The sequence below is a fragment of the Ovis aries genome, chromosome 22 (genome assembly GCF_016772045.2).
Source record: "Ovis aries strain OAR_USU_Benz2616 breed Rambouillet chromosome 22, ARS-UI_Ramb_v3.0, whole genome shotgun sequence".
Taxonomy (NCBI): Eukaryota; Metazoa; Chordata; class Mammalia; order Artiodactyla; family Bovidae; genus Ovis; species Ovis aries.
Genome location: NC_056075.1, coordinates 13899651 through 13922673, shown reverse-complemented (window position 1 = coordinate 13922673; position 23023 = coordinate 13899651). Strand labels below are relative to the sequence as shown.

General features: G+C 43.0%; 1 long non-coding RNA gene across 1 annotated transcript in view; it reads right to left on the bottom strand.

Moving 5' to 3' along the window:
• The window catches only part of LOC132658445 (uncharacterized), a 51232-nt gene that overhangs the window by 6540 nt on the left and 21669 nt on the right, over nt 1-23023 (bottom strand). Inside the window, exon 2 of the long non-coding RNA XR_009598100.1 lies at nt 1950-2317. This is a non-coding gene — a long non-coding RNA (uncharacterized LOC132658445). The remainder of the gene's footprint in view (nt 1-1949; nt 2318-23023) is intronic.

Sequence of the window (23023 nt, the reverse complement as noted above, 5' to 3'; positions counted from 1 at the left end):
AAACTCCCTCCCACCCAGGCTTCCACATAACATCAAGCAGTTCCCTGTGCTATACAGTAGGTCTTCACTGGTTATCCATTTTAAATATAGTAGTGTGTACATGTCCACTCCAAACCGCTTAACTATACCTTCCCTCCACCCTTTCCCCACACCTGGCAACCATAAGTTCATTCTCTAAGTCTGTTAATCTATTTTGTAAATAAGCTTTCTTGTCTTTTTAGATTTCGCATATAAGGCATGTCATACGGTGTTTATTCTTCTCTGTCTGACTTATTCAATATGACAGCCTCTAGGTCCGTCCATGTTGCTGCAAATGACATTATTCTGATAACCTGTTATCAACATGTATGTAGCTCATCACCTCTACCACGTTATAAGCTTCCTGAGGATGAGAACAAGGTTATTTATCTTTATATCAGATTGGTCCTGAGCCCCCTTCTCCTCTCACTCTGTCCTCTCTTCTTCAATCATCTTATGATCTATAACTTCATCCACCATTTGCATGCTGATGCCTCCAGCCCAGACCTTTCCTCACACCTGCCTATGTGACGTACCCATATGGGTATCTCAAGATCCCTCACATACAGCATGTTTGGGGAAAACTCATCACAATGTACCCCTCCCAACTCAAGCCTCCTTTAGGTTTCCTTTCTCAGCAAATGCCACCTACACCCAACCAACCATCAAATTCTGCAAGTCAAAATCTAGGAGTCTTCCTTGCAATCTCCCACCTGTCAATGTCTGTGTCAAACCCATCACCAGGTCTCACTGACTTGACTTCTCAAAGGTATTTAAATCCCACAGCTTTCATCTTCGTTGCCATCCCCTAAAGCCAAGCTACCTTTTACCTTACTCACCATCTTCTGTCTGGTATCCTAACCAAACTCCCCACATTAACTACAGCCTCATATCACCAATTTATTCTATGTCAAACAGATAGAACAGCATTTGAGTTTTTAAAGTTTAATCTGGACAGGTCATACTTAAAGGCTTAGGATCTTCAATGACTTTCCACTGTTCTTAGAGTAAAGACCTAATCTGTAATATAAATGACAACAGGGCCCTGCATTAGTTAGCCCATTTACCTCTCCAGCCTAATTTTGTGCTATTCTCTTCCTTTTTCTCAGTATTTCAGTCACAGGGTACTACTTTCAGTTCCTCAAAAGTGCCTTGCTCTCTGCAGCCCTGGGGCCCTCACACTTGCTGTTTCTTTTTCTCACTCCATCTACCACCTTTGCCTAATAAACCCCTGAAAAGCCTTCTAGTCTCAGTTCAGACCTCAGCTCCTCCGAGAAGCCTCCCCAGACCAGACGCAGTCTCACATTTATATGTCCTCATTGTTCTCTGTATCTCCTCTCATTGTATCTAGATTGTTTTATAATTACATATTTGCGTGATTATTTGAGGGCAGAAATCATGCCTGTTCTGCTCACTGTGACATTTCCAGCCCATAGACTGTAGAGAAGCTATTCAACAAAATTTGTTTTGAAAGGAAAGGAGGAAGGGAGAGATTCAAGTAATCACTGACAAAATCTGAATAGACCAAAGCTTGGCAAAATAGATTTATGATCTGGTACATTTGATTGCCAATATCTTTAAGAAATATTAAGTTTTTCCTGAAGCCTAGAAATTTCATATTTTAATCTATTTTATTATTTGCATCAGTTAGGATTTCATGAAGCTGAAAATAACTGACTATAGTACTTAACCAAATAGAGGTTTTCTTTTTCTCTCATAATAGAAGTTTTGAGGTAAGGCTGAGGTAGCTGTTTCAGGAAGTCAGCAAGGTCTCACACTCCTTCTAGCTTCTTTCTCTGACACTCCTGACTTTCTTCCTCAGAACTGCAAGCTAGGCTGCTTCCCCTCCCTTCCTAGAGTATGGTATCCATACTCTAGGCAGAAAGAAGAGGAAGAGTCAAAGACAAAATGCCTGTGCCAGCTGGACTTACCTCTTTCCATCAGGAGAACAATGGCTTCCTGGATCTCCCCACAGGAAACTCCTACCCATGCCTCTGGGCAGACCTGGGCTGTGGCCACTGTAGCTTCAGAGGGGTCTTAAAGAAGGTGCATGCTCTTGAACGGGCACACTGCTGCCCTCAACAGCACAGGAGATCTCTTAGTGCAGAATCTAGCTGGAGACTGGAGACTGGAGACTGTGAAGCCAGCCAGGAGTGTCTGCCATACTGCTGCCACAGACATCAAGATCACCTGGATTCCAAGGCTCTGACTCAGCCTCAGAATCCTAGATGAGACCCATCTTTTCCAATTTAGAATTTTGAGCCAGGAGAAGCAGACTCTGCAGATATGGTGCTAAGCCCTGCGGGAAAAAAGTGAAAAATTCCATCAAATACAAGTTGTTTTATCTATATAGTCCTAAACATGGAATAATCTTTCCTCCTTGAAATGTTATTCCATTTTAGAGACAAAGACTATATATATATGTATGTATATTTAATTTTAAAAATCAAATTTCATGAATTTCCTGATGGTTCAGTGATTGGGACCCCACACTTTCACTGTCAAGGGCCCAGGTTTGATCCCCAGTGGGGGAACTGGGAGCCCACAGGCCACGTAGTACAGCCAACAATAACAAAATCAAAATCAAATCGCATTAGTCGCTCAGTCGTGTCCAACTCTGTGCAACCCCAGGACTGTAGCCCATCAGGCTCCTCTGTCCATGGGGTTCTCCAGGCAAGAATACTGGAGTGGGGTGCCATGCCCTTCTCCAGGGGATCTTCCCGACCCAGAGATTGAACCCAGGTCTCCTGCACTGAAGGCAATGCTGTCAAAATTTGAGCCTTCATTTAAAGCCTGTTGCCACTAGGTGTTGCTCCTTCAGTCATACGGTTTCATTCACACCCTTCAGGCAGATACTTGTTCAGCTGCAGCAGGAGTAAATGAGACTCTCCACACAGCTACTAAATGAAAAGTGTAGAATATGCATATAGCCAATATAGCTGTAGTGAAGAATTAGGAGATCAACAGCGGGGTAAGGAGAGGGTGGGATGAATCGAGAAAGTAGCATTGACATACACACACTGCCATGTGTAAAATAGCTAGTGGGATGCTGCTGTGTATCACAGGGAGTTAAGCCTGGTGCTCTGTGATGACCTAGAGGGGTGGGACGGGGAGGGGAGGCTGAAACGGAGGCTCAAGAGGGAGGGCAATATATATATATATGCATATATATATATATATATATATATATAGTTCTGACTGATTCACATTGTTGTATGGCAGAAACCAACATAACATTCAAAGCAATTATCCTCCAATTAAAAATTTTAAAAATATATTAAAAAAAATTTTTTTTAAGAATTAGGAGATCAGAAGGCTATGTAAGAAGAATTAACAATACCAGGAAGGCACAGAGTGATTGAGCCCATCATAGACAGAGTTCAGAAAGAAGGGACCAGGGTGATTTGTGGGGACAGGTTTCCTTAACAAGGAAATGACAAGTTTGATGACTCAGAGGCAAAAAGAGATGACGTATGGAACATAGGCAACAAGAATACTGCAAACAAGACATGCCTACTATATGGGCAACTATACGGACATGTTTTTCAATTAGTTTCATTGCCTTTAATTAGTTAAATTCAACATTTACTGACCATCATCTACATGCCAGAAATTCTGGGAAAGGCTAGTATTCTTCCCTGCAAGGGAAGACAAAAGATTATTACTGTTCAGTGGAAATTTGGAGGGCACATATTCTACTTCCCCATTTAGAGATGAAGATATTAAGGTCCAGAAATATTAAGTGACTCCTTGTTGACACCTGTTAGTTAACAGAAAGCTGTGGGAAAATCCAGGGTCCTTAGAACCTCACCCAAACAAAATTCTCAAGACCTGGAGGCCATGTCCTTGCCACAGCAGTTCCTCACTTTCAGTGAGGATAAGGTTTTGTTATCACTGCTGTCATTTTGTTTCTTGCTCACAACTGACTTACCATGTGCAAAGGAAGGCAATTCAAAACTTTTCCCTTATTCTCGAACTTACGTTACTTTTCTTCACCATCATCCAGCATATATCAGCTGAAACCTAGCTAAAAAGTTCTCTCCAGGAAGTCCGGGTGAACCCACCTCAGATAACTCTACTCTGCCCTGTCTTTCCCCCACATAGCTCTTCCTCTGGTTTCCCTCGCAGCCATTCAGCACCTCCATTCACTCCCACCAGGTTAATCTGCGTTTGCTAATTAATGATTTCAAGATGCTCTGATGTCATTTCAGAGGCTATGTTTTCCAATTACCTTTGTAAGCTCCAGAAAAGCGACGGCAGTACTTCTCAAAAGCTAAAGGTTTGAAAAAAGAAGAAGTTCTGCCACTTACTCTGTACCCTTTGGAAAAATAATTAACATCATTGAACCTCAAAGTTTCTGTATGTTCAGGGAGGAAATATGCAAGGATTTAATGAGATAATGCACCACAAAGCACTGAGTGGTATAAACTGCACCCTGGAGTAAAACCAGGGCTCAATAAATGTTTATTACCATTTTAAAAAGGCGTTCCTCTCTCCCCTCTCTTTGAGGAATGCCTAACCTGTGTCACCCGCTAAATGTGGGTTCAAATCCTACCTCTCCCACGGATAGACTATATAACCTTGAGCAATTCCCATTCCCTCTCTGAGCCTCCTGGAACAAAACCTGGCCTATGGGCCACATTCAGTATTTACTGACTGAATGAGATAGTTTCCTTATTAATAACACAGTGATAATAAATCCCACCTCACATGATTGTGACAGGAGTTAAATGAGATTACGTAAGATAAATATCGGCTGTGTTCCCCTTCTAAAGTTTAATTGATGAACTGGTTACCTTGGAAGTTCAGCTCAGTTGTGTCCGACTCTTTGTGACCCCATGAACCACAGCACGCCAGGCCTCCCTGCCCATCACCAACTCCCGGAGTCCACCCAAACCCATGTCCATTGAGTTGGTGATGCCATCCAGCCATCTCATCCTCTGTCATCCCCTTCTCCTCCAGCCCTCAATCTTTCCCAGCATCAGGGTCTTTTCCAATGAGTCAGCTCTTCGCATGAGGTGGCCAAAGTATTGGAGTTTCAGCTTCAACATCAGTCCTTCCAATGAACACCCAGGACTGATCCCCTTTAGGATGGACTGAACGGTTGGATCTCCTTGCAGTCCAAGGGACTCTCAAGGGTCTTCTCCAACACCACAGTTCAGAAGCATCAATTCTTCTGCACTCAGCTTTCTTTATAGTCCAACTCTCACATCCATACATGACCACTGGAAAACCATAGCCCTGACTAGATGGATCTTTGTTGACAAAGTAATGTCTCTGCTTTTCAATATGCTCTCTAGGTTGGTCATAACTTTCCTTCCAAGGAGAAAGCGTCTTTTAATGTCATGGCTGCAGTCACCATCTGCAGTGATTTTGGAGCCCAGAAAGATAAAGTCAGCCACTGTTTCCACTGTTGCCCCATCTATTTGCCATAAAGTGATGGGACTGGATGCCATGATCTTCGTTTTCTGAATGTTGAGCTTTAAGCCAACTTTTTCACTCTCCACTTTCACTTTCATCAACAGGCTCTTTAGTTCCTCTTCACTTTCTGCCATAAGGGTGGTGTTATCTGCATATCTGAGGTTCTTGATATTACTCCTGGCAATCTTGATTCCAGTTTGTGCTTCTTCCAGCCCAGCGTTTCTCATGATGTACACTTCACAGAAGTTAAATAAGCAAGGTGACAATATACAGCCTTGACGTACTCCTTTTCCTATTTGGAACCAGTCTGTTGTTCCATGTCCAGTTCTAACTGTTGCTTCCTGACCTGCATACAGGTTTCTCAAGAGGCAGGTCAGGTGATCTGGTAGTCCCATCTCTTTCAGAATTTTCCAGTTTATTGTGATCCACAGAGTCAAAGGCTTTGGCATAGTCAATAAAGCAGAAATAGATGTTTTTCTGGAACTCTCTTGCTTTTCCATGATCCAGCGGATGTTGGCAATTTGATCTCTGGTTCCTCTGCCTTTTCTAAAACCAGCTTGAACATCTAGAAGTTCACAGTTCACATACTGCTGAAGCCTGGCTTGCAGAATTTTAAGCATTACTTTACTAGTGTGTGAGATGAGTGCAATTGTGCAGTAGTTTGAGTATTCTTTGGCATTGCCTTTCTTTGGGATTGGAATGAAAACTGACCTTTTCCAGTCCTGTGGCCATTGCTGAGTTTTCCAAATTTGCTGGCATATTGACTGCAGCACTTTCACAGCATGGTCTTTCAGGATTTGAAATAGCTCCACTGGAATTCCATCGCCTCCACTAGCTTTGTTCATAGTGATGCTTTCTAAGGCCCACTTGACTTCACATTCCAGGATGTCCAGCTCTAGGTAAGTGATCACACCATCGTGATTATCTGGGTTGTGAAGATCTTTTTGTACAGTTCTTCTGTGTATTCTTGCCACCTCTTCTTAATATTTTCTGCTTCTGTTAGGTCCCTACCATTTCTGTCCTTTATTAAGCCCATCTTTGCAAGACATGTTCCCTTGGTATCTCTAATTTTCTTGAAGAGACCTCTAGTCTCTCCCATTCTACTGTTTTCCTCTATTTCTTTGCATTGATCACTGAGGAAGGCTCTCTTATCTCTCCTTGCTATTCTTTGGAACTCTGCATTCAAATACCTTGGAAGGGGACAGATTAATTGAATGTTAGATCAAGAGCCTTCCATTTATGTGATGTTTTCTTATCTATATTTTTAAATTTATTTCCCTGCTCTTGGAGGAGATGCAGTGAGGATACATAATACCTCTCCTATCCATCTAGACCAACTGAGAAAGAAGACAAAGATATAATCAAATGAGGTTCAAAATATCCTGTTTGTTAAGCTAATATAGAGACTGTGACTTATATGGAACAAGGAGCCTCCTCATACTGAAACCCAAAGTTAGGCAGACATCTATACACTGGAGCAGCAGACCACTGAAGGCCTCCCCACCCCCACCACCCACAGGGAGCAGATCAAACTGTATATCTCCATAGGCAGGTTGCACCCCAAGGAAGGAATGTGAGAAAGAAGATGGGCCCTGCAGGTCCTTTCTCTCTCCTTCTCAGGAAACTCGCTCCATTTCCCCAGGGGAGGAATGAAGGTAAAACAGAGACCAAGAGTGTTCTGGGAAAACCCCTCACCTTGGAAAAAAAAACGCAGGCAAGAATTATTCTAAGCACTTGCTACTAACATGCTTTATATGCAAAATGGACTGTATCATCATCCTTAATCCCTAGCAAGAATTTAGATGGTATATGAACAGTGGTTAAGAGGTGGGCTGCCTGATTTTGAATCCAGCCTCCGATGCTTACTAGTTTTATGATCTTGAGCAAGTTATTTACCATCCTGAACCTCTGTCTTGTCATCTCTGAAATGCCAGCCAAATGGTACCTCCCTCACAGGATGGCTGTGATGATTAAATGAAAGAAAGTCTATAAAGGGCCTATAACAGTCAAAGGTGGAGACTTCCCTGGTGGTGCAGTGGTCAAGCATCCACCTTGCAACATAAGGGATGTGATAGCCACCCCTGGTTAGAGAACTAAAATCCTACAAGCTACAGAGCAACTAAGCCCACGAGCCGCAAGTACCGAGCCCTCAGGCCACAACTAAAGAGTCCGTGCAGCTCAATGAAAGATCCCAAGTGATGCAACAAAATAAATATTAAAAACAAAAACAGCCAAGCATAAATGCAAAATAAATGTGAGTTATTATCACCGCTGAGTTTGTCTCATAAAAAGTATGGGTCCCTTAGATTAAAAGGTGAAATGAGATACCATGCTAGCCAACTGCAAATCAATCATCTTACTTGAACCCAAAGCATAATATAATTACAGTCAACTCCTGATCATATTTGTGATCTTAGGACCACGAAAACCATCTCTCAGTGCCATTGTCTCCTCCTCACTTCCCATAGAATTACATTCTTCATCCTGTTAAACTGATTTCTTTGACCTCCTCAAATTCCGTTACATTCAACTTTCTTATCTTAGTCCTTATAAATTAATGTCCTTTCTTACGAACAACTATGAGGAAATTGTCAAAGAGAAAAATCCTCATGAGATGTTGTATACTCTTATGTCAGGAGTTCTGCTGAGCAAAGAGGTTGGCAGAGATAAAAGGCCAGGGTTGGTTCAGGGCTTGTGACATAAGTTTGATTTGTGGTTTTAACAACTAAGAAGAGTGGTCAGTGAGCTGTACTACCCAAGAAGGATTCCCGGTCGTCAGTTACGCATTATAAGGGTAGCAATAAGGAAAACTGAGAAAGATTCCAACTTGGAGGAGACTGGAATATTTTATAGAAGTCTGAAATTTGTAAACTGGGTACCCAGGTCAGGATAGAGACCTCAAAGCTGATTAAACATCTCTTTTTCCACAACAAAGGAGTACAAAAGATTGTGGTTATCTGTGCAGGTCTTGGAGTCAAATAGACCAGGGTTCACGCTCCACTTTACCACTTCTTTGTTATGTAACTTGGGTGACTCAAATGTCAGTGTTCTGGGCTTCACTGCTGGCTCAGTGGTAAAGAATCCATCTGCCAATGCAAAAGACATAGGTTCAATCCCTGGTCGGGGAAGACCCCACATGCTCTGGAGCAACTAAGCCTGTGTGCCTCAATTATTGAGCCTGTGCTCTACAGCCCAGGAGCTGCAACTTCTCAGCCCACGTGCTGCAGCTACGGAAGCTCGCCTGCCTAGAGCCCACGCTCTGCAACAAGAGAAGCCACCACAGTGAGAAGCGTGCCACACCTAGAGTGGCCCCTGTCTCCACAAACAGAGACACTCCTGAGCAGCAGTGAAGACCCAGCATAACCAAAACTAAATAAATAACATTATTTTTTTAAATATCAGTGTCCCTCTGTATAAAAATGAGATAATAATACCTACATTATTACACACATACCTCTGAAGAGAATTCAATACAGCAACATATGTTAAATTCTCTGTAGATGACCTGCACATATCTGTGCTCACTAAAGTCAAGTTTTTAATAGTATTATTGGTGGCTTAGACGGTAAAGCGTCTGTCTACAATGCAGGAGACCTGGGTTCGATCCCTGGCTTGGGAAGATCCCCTGGAGAAGGAAATGGCAATCCACTCCAGTACTCTTGCCTGGAAAATCCCATGGACAGAGGAACCTGGTAGGCTACAGTCCATGGGGTCACAAAGAGTCGGACATGACTGAGCGACTTCACACACACACACACACATACACAACAGTAAACACAGATGGGGGTCAATATCCAAAATATATAAAGAACTCATACAATTCAATTAACAACAACAACAAAAAGCAAAAAAAAATCCACAATTTGATTAAAAATGAGCAGAGAAACTACATAGACATTTTCCCAAAGAAGACATCCAAATGGCCAACAGACACGTGAAAAATGCTCAATGTCTCTAATCATCAGGGAAATACGAATTAAAACTACAATAAGATATCACCTCAAACAAGCCAATCTCCTAAAAACAGAAAGGAAATGGTAGTTTATTATTTTCTTCATCATTAGGATGAGACAATCAACTTAATTCTAGAAATTAAGTACAAGAAAGAAATCACCTAAGGAATTATCTGGTGGTCCAGTGCTTAGGCCTCAGCGCTTTCACTGTGGTGGCCTGGGTTCAATAGCTCCATGGGACATGGCCAAAAAAAAGAAAAAGAAGCCACCTAAAATGTATTACCAATTTTTCCCATTTTGTCCAGTTACATCTACAGGAAATAGTTTTTTTTTTTTTTCTTAATTGGAGGATCGTTACCTTACAATGTTGTGTTGGATTCTGCTGTACAACAATGCAAATCAGCCATAATTATACATATATCCCCTCAATCTTGAGCCTCTCTCCTCCCTCCCCAATTCCACCCTTCTAGGTCTAAATCAGAAAGAGAAAAGACAGGAAGTTTCTTAAGTCACAACATGTACCCTGCTAAGCTTTGCTTTTAACCACTATGTACTTTTCCTATGTTGAACCAATGCTTGCATTCTTTTCTGCCATCAAAACCTAAGGACTTTGGGTGAAATGGTGTGGTCAATATAGGCTCATCGCTTATACCACTCTGCTGGAGGATGTTGACACTTCAGCAAACTATGCATCTGTGGGGACAGAGCGTATGTAGGAAATCTATACACCTTCAGCTCAATTTTGCTGTGAATCTAAAATTGCTCTAAACAATAAAGTCTATTAAAAGAAAAAGAAAACTAAAAGCACTTATAATTACATCAACTGAGTCAAGGGGGACATGGAAGATACAAACAGTGAATTTCACACAACATAAATTTGAAACAGCAGTTTCGACCATATCCCTTTCCATTCTTTTTCCAGTTCTACCAAGAAAACTACCTCGAGCTTATAAACTGCCTTTCTGTGTCTGCAGAGGAGGAGCCTGGGAGAAGAAAAAGGCATCTCTTCCCCAGGACTGTGCAGCCTCAGGCCAGGGCCACTGCAAGGCAAGTAGGTCTCAGGCTGAATTTAGCTCCAACTGGCTTCCTCAATCAGGCACCTTTACCCAGTGCACCAACTGTGCAACAGTCCACAGCATCCCTGATTAGCTATCAGAGTAATTGTGAACTACATATCTTTTCCCTTCCTCTGTCGAGTCAGAGATGAGAGCAGTATTGCTTTAGATAGTCATGAAGTAGAAGGAAAGTCAAAAAGTGAAAGAGGATCCCAGAGCAGGAACCTCTGAATAATGGAGTTGACTCTTAAACTCTCAGCATCAGCTGCTCCATCTTACTTCTCTCATTCTAAACCCACAGCCTCCGTTGAAAACCAAGAGTTTATTTACATAGGATGGGTTCAACCACAAACTATCTGAATTAATGTTGAAGGACCTGACTTGACTCTGCTCCATGAGACCAGGGCCAGTATTTATTTTTTCTCACTATTGTTTCCCCAGCTTTTAACATGGTGCTTGGTAAATAAAAAAGGGCTCAATAAATATTTATTGGCAGAATTGCTGTTTTTTATAGGGGAATAATAAAGTCAATTGCTGCACTCCTTTCACATGCATGAGAGCATTTCCCTTACAGCTGAAGCACAATAAAAATGCTTTGAACATTTTTAAAGTCCATAGGTAAGAAGAAGAAGAAAGGCAGGTGGGAGACAAGTGCATTGATGAAGTCGGCATCAAGCAGTTTGGGAGTTGAGAACCTGGGTTTTAGAGTCCCAGGTTAGAATCTCAGGTTTTCCATCTATTAAATGAGGGACCCTGCACAAAATGACTCAAACTGTCTCAACTTCCTCATCTCTGAAATAATGGGAATAATAATGCCCACCCAGCAGGGCTGTTGAGCAGATTAAAAGTCAGTGTATTTAAGAGACATCTAATCTGGTTACTGACACATAGTAAATGCTCAATAAATGGCAGTTATCATTAATTTTTTTGTGCCTTCAGAAAGCTAGGGGAAAAAAGAAAGTAAAAGGGAAAACTCATGCAAATGTGGCAAAATCTTGACAGCTAGTGAATCTAGGTGATGTGTACATAGGGGTCCAACATATCGGTCTTCTCACTTCTATGTAAGGGTTTCCCTGGTGGCTAGGTCAGTAAAGAATAGGCCTGCAATGTAGAAGACCAGAGTTCAATCCCTGGGTTCAGGGGGGACGATCCCCTGGAGAAGGAAACGGCAACCCACTCATCTGGAAAATTCCATGGGGTCGCGAGAGTCGGACATGACTTAGCGACTAAACCTTCACCACTTTTAGGTACATTTGACATTTTCCATAAATTTTTTTTATGTTAAAAAGCACAGGGGAGGTGGAAGGGCAGGGGAAAAAAGCAGAAAGCACACAAAAGTACAAGTGCTTCCAAACAAACCAAATATTCAGTCAGGGCTTCATTTATTCCCTCAAAAAACTTGAGCACTGTGTGTGGGATATCAGGCGCCCTCGTTGTGTGGGATGCTGGGGTCCCTGCCTTCCAGGGAGCTCATGGTCTAGCTGGAGATGGACACAAAACACATAGTCACACAAGCAGATATATAAGCACAAGTTAAGAAAATGCTCCAAAGTGATCTAGCTGTGTTGAGAGGACAGTGAAGGACTCGGTTGAAAGAAGGAAGTCAGGAAGGCCCCTCTGAGGAAGTGGTATGTAAACGAAGACCTGAAGGAGCTTGGCTGGGCAAAACAAGGGGAGAGAAAACCCAGGTGGAGTAGCCAGATCAGAGGTCCCCAAACCATAAAGAAAGGTCCTGAGGCAGGCATGGAGGGTAGGCCAGTGTGACTGGAGCAACAAGCAAGAGCTTTCCTCAAGAGGAGACTGCAGAGCTGGGTGGGGCTTCGGACGACCTGTTAGAGCTTTGGGTCTCCGTCCTGCAAATCCTTGAAAGGGAATGACAGACTCAGCTGTCCGTTAAAAATATTCACCCTGGCCTCATGGAACAGAACAAAGGGGCCATATTTGTACATGCATGGACTCTCTCCAAATGAATACACAAGAAATTAGTAGTAGTATTTCTGGGGAAGGGAACTGAGAGATTAAAGAGGCTGAAGGGGGACAGTTTTTACCGTATGTGCCCTTTTGAACTATTGATGAATTTTCTATTAAAAAAAAAAAATCACACCAGTCAGATTGGTCATCATTAAAAAGTCTACAAATAACAAATGCTAGAGAGGATGCGGAGAGAACAGAACCCTCCTACGCTGTTGGTGGGAATGTAAATTAGCAGAGCCACTACAGAGAACAGTGCAGAGGTTCCTTAAAAAAAAACTAAAAATAGAGCTACCATGTGATCCAGCAATCCCACTCCAGGACACATATCTGGAAAAGAGGAAAATTCTAATTTGAAAAGATATACGGCACCCCCAGTGCTCACAGCAGCACTATTTACAACAGCCAAGACACGAAAGCAACCTAAATATCCATTAATAGATGAATGGATAAAGAAGAGATATATATATATATATATATATATATGTATGTATGTATGTATGTATGTATCTCCTGCTGCTGCTGCTAAGTCACTTCAGTCGTGTCCGATCGTTTATATCCATTCCATATTTCACAATGGAATATTACTCAGCCATAAAAAAGAATGGAATAACGTCACTTGCAGCAACATGGGTGGACCTAGAGATTATCACACTAAGTGAAGAAAGTCAGACAGAGAAAGATAAATATCATACACTATCACTTATATATGGAATCTAAAAAAAAAGATACAATGAGCTTATTTACAAGACAGACTCACAGACACAGAAAACAAACTTATGGCTACCAAAGGAGAGAGGTACAGGGGAGGGATAAATTAGAAGTTTTGAATTAACAGATACACACTACTATATATAAAGTGGATAAACAAAAAGCTGCTGTACAGCACAGGGAACTACATTTAATATCTTGCAATAACCTATAATGGAAACAAAATCTGAAAAAGAATATATATATATATATACATTAAAAACACTGAAACACTTTGCTATCCACCTAAAACTAAATCAACTATACTTCCATAAAAAAGTAATAATAAATAAAATGTTATAGGCTTGTAAAAAGCACATCACACAATCATTTTAGGAGAAAAGCATCTCCCACCCCGAAAAGGAAGACACATCTAAATCACGTGTCCTGGCACAGACACACAGCGTCACACACACATAGACACACAGCGTCGGGTCACATGGCAATGGAGTGGAAGACAGACTGTCAGCAGATTTCAGACCAAACAGGAGCTTTCCCAACGGTGCTGTGACTTTATCTCTCCTCAGGCCTTCCAGTGGTGCAGCCTGTCAGAAGGCCCAGGACGGGTAATTTCTAGCGAGAACCCTAGAGTTTAGAGAGTCTTTTCAGGCTGTGGTTCTTGAAGCACTACTCAGGAGAGACGGCCAGGTAAGCATGTTCAGGAATGCACGCACGGATGACTGGCTCCTGGAGCAGCCTCTGTAGGGGATGCAGGGTTATCAAAGGTCCTCGAGGGGCTTTGCTCCAGGCATGAGCAGAGTCTTTAGAGCGAGGCAGAGATGATGCCGGTAGCAAGTGGTAAAGTTAGGAGCTGACATTCTGCTCCCTGCAGGCTTATTAAAGCAGGCCCATCGCTGATACAAGAGGGTTGATTCAGTTAACTCTGGCGTTTACCATGGCCTCTCTTTTCCTCCCTCCTTCCCATCTTGTTCATCCCATCATTTGATTACAACTCACTTGAAGACTTTGCAACCTGCAAGAGTATGGTTCACAGCATGTAAACAGTGGATTCTGCTATGTGATGGGATTGTGGGCTATTTTTACATTTTTCTCTCTTGTTTCTAATTTTTCTCCAGTAAACATGTTTACTTCTGTAGTATACAAGGGCGTGGGGATATCTTTTTCAATGTTTGCATACAATCTTACCCCCAAGACACTGGAAACTACAACTACCTCTTTGTGCTTTTCTGTCAGAACTACAAAATGAGCAAAAACAGACTTTTTAGGCCAGGTCCAGGGATAGGTACTGCCAAGGCTCTGGACCTACGTCTATATTTTCTTTTCTTTTTCTTTTTCCTCACATTCTTCAAGGGTCAAAGGTTCAACTTATTTCTCGATTCTCCAACCCAGCGTTCCCTGCCCCCACCCTATTCACCTAACACCTGCTAGCTGGGCACTCTCTTGAACCATATTCTTCACTTCAGCTGCATTTTTAAATTAACTTTCTAAACTGGGAAAGCAATACTCCACACCGCTAAGCAGAGGCAGTTTCACTAAGACAGATGGAAACAAAGAAATGGGACCACATTCACTTCATTATTTGCATAGGCCCAGACACTGAAAGCTGGGGCCTCTAGAATAAGCCAAGTTGTTCTTACAACTCCTGAAAAGTCACCCCTCCTCCTGGTCCCCAGCCCCGTTCAGTGATCCTTCACCTGTTCGGGGCTGCAGCTGTATGACGAGGGGCTGAGTACTCACCCCAGAGTCAGTCTGCCTAGGTTCAAATCCTCCTGCTTGCTGGTTCAGCTCCGGTTCAAGTAACTTGAACAAATCACTTCACTAAACCTCTATTTCCTCATCTGCAAAATGGGAACAATATCTGAGTTAAATAAGGTAGTGTGTGTGGTACCTAGTAAGCACTTAATAGTAGTGAATTATGTTTAATTTCAGCAATTTTATCACTTACTCCTGCTGCCTCTCAACCCATTTAAACTGCTGCCATTTAGAGGCCTATTTTCAATGAAAGAATATTCATTTTATCTCTGAATAACTGGGGGGAATTTTATCCCGATTGCCTCCAAGGCTTCACAAACCTGGGAGAAGAAAGAATTCCCTGGTTATTTGGCATGTTACTGGACAGTTGTTCAGTGCAGGGTTCTGTGTGTGGAAGAAGGAGGAGGAAGAAGAGGAAAGGGGTGTGGGAGGAGGAGACAATGTAGCCTGAAGGCCTCAGTGGAGAGAGAACAGATGAAGGAACAGTCCAGGTGAAAAAGGGAGAAGAAGTCAGTGTTTCACTGCGCCTTAAACAATATGATAAAATGAGGTCAGCAGAGTCATAATGGGTTATTTGAAATTTTCAAATTGTACATCTAGGACAATGGCTCTTAACTAAGGGCAGTTTTGTCCCCCAGGGGACATTGGGTAATGCCTGAAGACCTTTTTGATTGCCAAAAAGGAATGAGGGGACAGCTACCGGCACCTACTAGGTAGAGGCTAAACATCCCACAATTCACAGGACAGCTTCCACAACAAAGAATTTTCCAACCCAAAATGTCAACAGTACTGAGGTGGAAAAACCCAGATCGAGATTTCCACTTCTTGAGAGAAAAGCAGACTTGTCTTCCTTTACCTTTAAAAGATGACTGCTCATTGAAGTTCTTACTCGTATTTTCAAATATTTTTATTCCTGAGGGTAAGTCAGTGTTTTCAGGTTCAGCTCATCATAGCATCCTCCTTTCCTTTCATTGCTGGGGCTCATCCTTGCTTACCTGTTGCCCTTACTCTACAAACCCTTCCTTCGTTTCAAGAAAGGAAGCAAACATGCAGGAAGGCAGTAGCCACATGCGTTAATGATTACATGATATCACAAAAAAATTCCGGGCCTGGTAGCCTTCTCATCAAGGCTTCTTTAGATAAGTCAAGACACTTCACCAGAATGGCTGCTGTCCAAGTAGATTACATTAAAAAACTAGTAGCACATTACCAAAAAAAAAAAAAAAAAACTAAAACTTATCAACATGATTAATCAGAAAGAGTTTTACTGGCTGTTTGTTAATGCATTTCACCAATCAAACAACTGAGGAATGTGACTGCTGGCTGTTGACCCTGGTAACCCAACACCTCTATGCTGCATTAAATTGATAAATTAGTTTAAAAGAATGTTTACCTCCCTTTACTGTATGACTCTACTCAGCGTCCTTTTATAAGAGGATGAGCCAGCTTCCAAGGGTCTAGTGTATAAGGCAAAGAAAGGACCACATAAAGGAACTGAACTTATTGTGAATATATCGCCTAGTAGGCAGGAGGACTCAGCCACTCCAAAGCCCCTTGAAAAGGGGCCATATCCCTTCTTAGAAGCTGCCCCTCTACACACGTCCACTGAAGGAGAAAAACTAAGGTCTCCCCAGGAAGCCTTGAGCCTCTCAGTTGGGAAACTATGGCATGCCCTCCAATCACACTCCTTTTCTAGCTACTCGACTTTGGTGGCTAATTGAGATCTGAGAGGTACCATGCAAACACAAATGGCATTCCAGACAATCAACCATCACTGACCAGAAGTTTAAATAAACCGATCACTTGTTGGCATTTGTTAGAGTCAGCGAATGTGTGCGGCAAGGACTAAAGGGGTGGCTTAAGAGCTGAGGGTTTGAAAGTAGCTAGCGCTAAGACTTAATGTCTTGATGGCTAACGAGAGTTGCTGCTGCTTATTGGTCATTTATTATGGCCATGTGCAAGGTACTTTCTCACCCCTGGATCATTTAATCCTTGCAGCTAGGATTATTATATTCCCTCGATTTGCAGATGAGGAAATGGACCCTCTGAGAGGCTACACAGTCAGCCTTCATCGGAAATATTTGGAGGCAGGGGTGAGAAAGACCCTTACCCTGGGGAGGGTCTTCAATGGGCAAAATTTGCCTCGACACAGACTTGAATGAATGGCAGATGAGGCAAGGTGTAAAGGTCCAAGAGACTTGGAGAAGAGCCCTGGGAGAGAATGCAAGACATCTAAAGCTAACAAGGGAGCGGCTGGCTTGGGCTGGTTCAGGCCAGGATAGAACCAGCAGTCTGATTAGAAGACCCTCTGCAAGAGTCCAGAGCTCCGAAGTATGGGATGTAACCACCTGTGGCAAAAGGGTTCATTGTTAAATGTAAATCACTTTAAGAGAAAAATATTAACTTTTCAGTCCAAGATGCATCATTTGGGTTGAAATCAAATGGGAAAAATCTGTTTGGTGCCCAGATCTGAGTTCAAGGAGCAATGTATGACTTTCACCCTCCAAGGAAACGCCCTCGCCAGCCTCACAAGCATGGGTCTGACATGCATGCTGTTTGGCTTACAAATAGAAGCAGGAATTGAAATTAGATCACATCAGGCCTTCATAACCTCAGGTCAGTCCCACAATGAGACTGGGAGCCCTGGAAAAACAAGTCCTTGAGGAAGGGAGGCTCCGGATGGCTGAAGAACTTGAAAACAAGTAGAGTAGGGTGTAGAGGCGAAATCCCAACAGGAATTGAGGAGCCGTCACACACCTGGAGGGCCACTGAACGCCATCTTGCCTGCTTTCCCCATTTTGATCAGAGTCATGCTGGCTGGGATTAATATGAACCAATCAGCTGGCATTTGCAAATAATAGCTTAGCTTATTGTTGTTAAATATTTCAAAAGCACAAGAAATTTAAGGAATACTCTAATAACCATGTATGCAACTGAACAAATATTGATGTTTTTTAGCCTAATTCCACAAGCTGTTTTTGTAAAAAGTGTTGGAAATGTGACTCCTCAGGGGGCTCTGGGGTAAATCGTTCAGAGAACAAGACCTTAGATGTCTTCCAAGGCAGTTCCACTGTACAAGTGAGGGGGAAAAAAGGAGGCCGGGGTGGTCACATGATTTAACCAAGATCTGACATGTGCTCAGAGCCAAGCCTACAACCAAGTCTCCTGACTCCCACTCAGCACTCTTCCCCCTCTACCCACAGCCCACAGTCCTCCAGCTGTCTGCCTGCACCTCCCTCGGCCTTTCCAGAAGTCTCAGGCCCCACTCAAAATCTAGCTGCTCCTTTTTCCTTTTATTTATTTATTTAAAGTCAATGTACAATGTACTGGCCTCTCATAAAGACTCTTTGAGGGTTTCCCTGGTGTCTCCAGGGGTAAAGCACCCACCTGCCAATGCAGGAGACACGGGTTCCATCATTGGTCTGGGAAGATCCTGCAAGCTGAGGAGCAACTAAGCCCATGGGCCACAACTGAGCCTGTGCTCTAGAGCCCAGGAGCCACAAGCATGGCGCCCACACACCCCAGAGCCATGCTCTGCAGCAACAGAAGCATAACAATGAGAGCCTGAGCACTGCCCCTAGATAGGAGCCCCTGCTCACCGCAACTAAAAAGTCCCCGCAGCAACAGAGACCCAGCACAGGCAAAAATAAATAAATCAGTAAGCGCATTATTTTTTTAATTTATAGAAAGACTCTTTGGAATAAGGTGAAATTCATGATGCCCAAGTCAGAGAAGAGTCAAGCTTCTTTCAGAAGTTATAACACAGTAACAATATCAACAACTAACACTTCGTAAGTGCTCACTCTGCCAAGCCCTCTGCCAACTGCTCGGTAGATACTGTCTATTTAACCTTCACTTTAATACTCTGGGGTCATTGCCATGATTCTCATATTAGAGATGTGATAACTAAGGCTCTGAGATGTTAACTCACCCACAGGCACAGCTAGAAGCAGCTGGGATGCTAAAAATTGCCCACGCCACTGGGGCATGGGTGGAGCTGATGTATTTTGCCAACCAGACTCCCCTAATCTTCTCTATTCCCCCATGACCTAAACCAACGGGATTCCCAAGCCCAATTGTGCACAAGAACCCCCTGGGAAGTTTGTTAAAAATAATATGCGCAGGCCCATTCAGTTAACCTACTGAATCAGAGAGTTCTAATCTACAGCCCACAAATTTGTCTCACAACCTCCTCAGGTGCTGTTGCTGCTGGCACACACGGGGCTTGGGAAACTCTGTTGAAGGCTGTTGACTTTTCCGGCCAGTTGGAGCCAAAGAGTCTAGGTTGCAAGACCTCCTGCCCTTCTCTTCCCTTCACAGTGGACTGCTTCTAGAGTTCCACGAGAGTGGGGCTGCTGTGTTGGGACAAGAGTCCTGGAAGGTGTCTGTTTGTTTTAGAAAATGTAGACATCTGGGCCCCCCTGCCACCTGCTTGCTGCCCAAAGGGAGAGCTATTACATGCGAACAGAGATCAGATGGCCAGGAAAGGAAGGGAGACACAGCCATCACCAGCTGGCCCAACTCTCCCCTTTCTGAGGAGTCACTCAGGAGAAACCCTGCTCAGGCAGCTGTCCTCCTGCTGGGGGAGAAAGTTTTCCCCTTTGTATCCATCAGCCCATCTAATCGGTTGGTATCCAGCGGAGCCAGGGGTCAGGAAGTCCCCAAAAGCTTGGGCAAGATTGCTGAACTGACTTCTCAGCATCCCAAGGAGGGCAGAGCAATGGAAGGCTGGCCACGGAAGGGGCTGAGAGGCTGTCTGGTCACTTACCAAATGGGAAACTGAGGCCCAGGGAGGGAAACAGAGAGGAGGTGTCTGTATTTTGACCTGTGTTTATCTATGAGAAGATTCAACCTCAAAGAGATGTTGAGAGGATCACCCTGAGTCAAACTGTGTTACACAGGCAAGCAGGTGAGTCAATTCGTTAGTTAACTTCCCAAACAAGGACAGAATGGTGCCCTGGTTGATCCAACTAGCTCTCTGAATTGTGAGCATTTCTCTCTTTGCCTGTCCCTCTGGTATAAATGATTAGGTAGGTTTGGAAAATATGATAAATAAATATACGCAGAGTACATCATGAGAAACGCTGGGCTGGAGGAAGCACAAGCTGGAATCAAGATTGCTGGGAGAAATATCAATTACCTCAGATATGCAGATGACACCACCCTTATGGCAGAAAGTGAAGAAGAACTAGAGAGCCTCTTGATGAAAGTGAAAGAGGAGAGTGAAAAAGTTGGCTTAAAGCTCAACATTCAGAAAACGAAGATCATGGCACCTGGTCCCATCCCTTCATGGCAAATAGATGGGGAAACAGTGGAAACAGGGGCTGACTTTATTTTTCTGGGCTCCAAAATCACTGCAGATGGTGATTGCAGCCATGAAGTTAAAAGACACTTTCTCCTTGGAAGGGAAGTTATGTCCAACCTAGACAGCATATTAGAAAGCAGAGACATTACTTTGTCAACAAACGTCCATCTAGTCAAGGCTATGGTTTTCCAGTGGTCATGTATGGATGTGAGAGTTGGACTATAAAGAAAGCTGAGTGCCGAAGAATTGATGCTTTTGAACTGTGGTGTTGGAGAAGACTCTTAAAAGTTCCTTGGACTGCAAGGAGATCCAACCAATCCATCCTAAAAGAGATCAGTCCTGGGTGTTCATTGGAAGGACTGATGTTGAAGCTGAAATTCCAGTACTTTGGCCACCTGAAGAGAGCTGACTCATTGGAAAAGACCCTGATTTGGGGAAAGATTGAGGGCAGGAGGAGAAGGGGATGACAGAGGATGAGATGGTTGGATGGCATCACCAACTCAATGGACATGGGTTTGGGTGGACTCTGGGAGTTGGTGATGGACAGGGAGGTCTGGCGTGCTGTGGTTCATGGGGTCGCAAAGAATCAGACACAACTGAGCAACTGAACTGAACTGAACTGATGTCAGTGGAAAGTCATTGTCAGAAGCCATTCTATACATATTCTCTACTTCTTTCCTACATAAATCTTAGGCCTATATCCTGGACTGCAACTGGAGTACACGGTTGGGTCCAAGCACATGATGAATCCAAGGCCTGCCAAAACGTGGGAATTTATAATCATTTCTCTTTTCATATCTTATCTGGTTGGTCATTATCAAGCGGTCCTTCAGGTCTGTCAGCTCCATCATCACGCAATCCAGTCCCCTTTCTTTCAGATTCTAAAATTGTGGACAAATCAAGTGCCGCATAGTTTCTTGCTATGCTGTAAGACCTTCAGTTTTCAGAAAGATAAGAACAACATTTTCTGTATACCAGGCACTGCACCAAGCACTACACATGCCATATTTTATTGAAATTTGCCAACAACATTTTGAAGTAGGTACTATCATTATTCTTACTTTATATGCCAAGCAACCTGAGATTCAGAGAAGCTCTGTGACTTGCCTTAGGTCGTTCAGCTGGGATTCAGATCAAGGCAGATTTCCTACAGGACCCGCCCCTTCCCCAGAGTGTTTCTCATAATTCTGGAAACAGGATTTGAGATGTTAAGATCCATCTACTTTATAAACATGTCAATGGACATTTATTGAGTATCTTTGATAGGCATGGTCCCATGGTGTTTACAAAGGTGATCTGAGAGCTAGCCCTTCCTGTCACAGAGAGTCAGACAGGTATTCAGTTCATACTGTCAAAGGTAGAAAGTCCTAAGTGCTACACTGGAAGCGCAGATAAAGTGCAATAAAAATACACTAAGAAGGGTAGTCAACAAGCAGGCAATAAGCAATGACTTCCTGGAGGAGGTGGCTTAGGTAACCTCCTTGAAGGACAAATAATGTACTACTGGTAGAGACAAGAGAGTGCAGCCCTTCGCTGTGAGAGAGTGTGATGTAGTGAGTGGTTTCAAATCCACTTACTAGCCGCTCAGCTTCACCTCTGGGCCCTGGTTTCCTCATCTGGCCGGGTGGAGGTAGTCGCACGGATCTCTCGGGGCTGTGCTGATTGTTGTGGGGCTAATGGATACAAAAATCTAGAACAGCACACAGGAGGGGCTCCCTGATGCTCTGTTCCCTTTTGGGTTCACTGAGTCATTTCAGAACTCACAACCCGGAGGCCACTGTCCAACAAAGCCAAGTCTGTGTTCCTGTGAGAAAGTTCCTCTGTCCCTTCCTCTCACCAAGGCTCTGCTTCAGTCAAATGTTCAAAAGCAGCCACTTCAACTCACAACAGGGTTTGTAAAGGCAGTGAGCACTGAAGCTTGACTGCAGTGGTGTGTCTGGGAGCTACTGTAAGAGAGCAAATGGACTGTTTATCAGCTTTCTATCTGTCCCTAACGAAACCATGGCAAATGAGGCATGAAACTCCCGGTTTTTAAAAAGATGACAAACACTGGCTAATTTGCTGGAGTAGAACATAGTGAGCTGAATGTTTAATTTTGCATTAAATCTATATCTAGCATTTTCATTAAAAAGGGCAAAATGTAGACTCTATTGATGCTTCAGTGCCCATTTCCAATTAATGCTTAACATTTAAAACTGCGCATGAAATTGCAAATGTATCCGCAAACACATAAGAAGGACCGGACTAAGTGCTGTGTGCTTACTCACAGCCAGCCATTTCTGAGGCTGCCAATGGATTATTGCAGGGGTTATTTGCCCACACCTGCCTGGGCTGTGAATAGTTAATATCCCTGATTACTTAGTTAAATATCATTTTAGATGGAGAGACGGACACAGGCATGGAAGAAATAGGGGACCATATAACTTGTGTAGAGAACAATGAAGTCATCATAGACTTCTCGATTCATGCTTGATAGTTCTAGGGTAACTAGGCTAGTATCCTGAAAAAGCTGTTAGCTTCCCTAATTATCACTCATGGCCACGTGGCCAAGTGACTAAGGCATAAAAAGGACCAAAGGTTTCAGAGTAAACATCATTATTTTTCAAAAAGAACTAATTTGTGCCATTGCCAGAACTAATAAAAAATGATTTCCCCATTAGGAAATGAGAACTTTTACCTATTTTTAAAATAATCTTAACTTCAATATGTCTTACATGAAGCTATGCAAACAGCTAGAAAGAACCTCTATAATAGAAGGTAATTTTACTACTCAGAGTAACAAAAAGTAAATGCCATATAAGTGAAAAGTGATATACTCCAGAACTAAGAAGCAGGAC